A 1,743-nucleotide genomic window follows, 5' to 3' on the forward strand; every position below is an offset into this window, starting at 1 on the left:
CATCGAGGAGCAATTCCACCACCAGAATGGGAAATTTGTCTAAAATTTGTCTTTCACTGTCAGCGTTTTCAACTCACGATAATCAACACAAAAGCGCCAAGTTCCATCATGTTTCTTCACGAGCAGAATTGGTTAAGAGAAGGGGGACCTACTACTGCTAATAAGGCCCTATTGTAGCATCGCTTGAGACTATCTTTCAATCTCTTCTTTTTGAAGGTGAGGGTATCGATACGGACGAACAACTACCACATCTGACCCTGGTTTCAAACATATACTGTGATCACACTGTCTGAGCGGGGGGAGCCCTGTAGACTCACAGAAAAAGTAGGAGAACTCATCAATAAGACCATCGATCCTGCCTACTGAATTATTTAGGGCTGTCAGAGAATGAATGTGTTGTTGTGTTTCTGTCTGACTTCCTTGTAGGAGCACTTGGCTGCATCGTAGGACAAAACTCATTGTCAATGCAGAAAAGTTCCACAAAATGGGTTCCAACATTTTTAACCATTTGATTCCCAACACCATATCAAAACCAGCCAGAGAAATAACAAAAAACTCAGCATGAAACATAGTGCCAATAGTAAAATTTACCGCCTTGCTAATTCTGTAGCTAGGAACCTTCTCCGCAGTGGCCACTGAGACTGTGGTTGTCGGATGGGGAGGAATCTGTAACCGCAGGTGCTCAGCCGCGGTCAAACTAAGAAAATTGTGGGTGCTCCCCGAGTCCACTAGGCCCAAGAGTTCCTGATTGAAGATCTGACCTCTGACTTGCATGGTTTTGGGCGACTTTTTCCCAATAATTGCATGCAATGAAATTTCTGGTGGTGCTTCCTCTATCATATCCTCTGTCACCTCGATATCATCATCTTCAACTATATCAATTAAAAATAATCTTTTGCACTGATGACCAACCCGATATGGTTCATCACAGTTGTAACACAGATTTTTGGACCACCTCTCCATCATCTCAACACTTGTCAATTTTTTTTATGTACTGAGGTGGATGATTGCTTGATTTTGTATCCCCTAGTAAAGTGGTGCTCGGAGTGTGTCTAGGAGGAGGTGTTGTGGTCCGAAGCCCCTGAGGATAATTGCATCTACTCTTCTAGGTGGAGGAAGTGCTCCTCTCCCCTAACCATGTGGGTCATCTGTGCTGGGCCTTTAGCCATAGTTCTAAAGTATGGGCTACATTCATCATGTGTGATAATTTAATCGGTGCATAGAGCTCCACCTCAAGATTTAATGCCTCCATCAGGATTGCTGTAAATAACGCCACTAGCTGGTCCACTCATACCATACCGTTTGCTCGTGCTAAATTTTCTTGGAACAATTTTTAATATTCCTCCACAGAACCAGTTTGTCGTAACATAACCAAATCACCCAAGGGATTGTTGTATGCCAGAGTACCAAAACGAAGAGAGCATAAATTCATAAATTCTTCCCACTCCACAACTGGTCTATCCGCCTCAACTTGCTGATACCATAGTTGTGCTTCTCCCAGTAAGTGGAATACAGCCATCCCAACTGTATCATATGCTGGTACTCGTTGATAGGCAAAAACATTTTTGCAGCGATATAGCCTTACCAAAGGGTCTTCTGACCCATTATAAGTCAGAAATTCGAGTTTAGTGTACCTAGGTATTGTGCCTCCTACCTGGTGGAAGCGTCCCCCAGGGATGAAGGGTCCTTGCTGGCCAGGTACAGTGCCTCTCCCCTGGTTGAAGGGTGGGATGAAGGGTCCTT

This window comes from Aristolochia californica, unplaced genomic scaffold (genome assembly GCF_029961685.1).
Source record: "Aristolochia californica isolate CCGP_79_NKW_82.1479 unplaced genomic scaffold, dmAriCali1.0.hap1 SCAF_1, whole genome shotgun sequence".
Classification (NCBI taxonomy): Eukaryota; Viridiplantae; Streptophyta; class Magnoliopsida; order Piperales; family Aristolochiaceae; genus Aristolochia; species Aristolochia californica.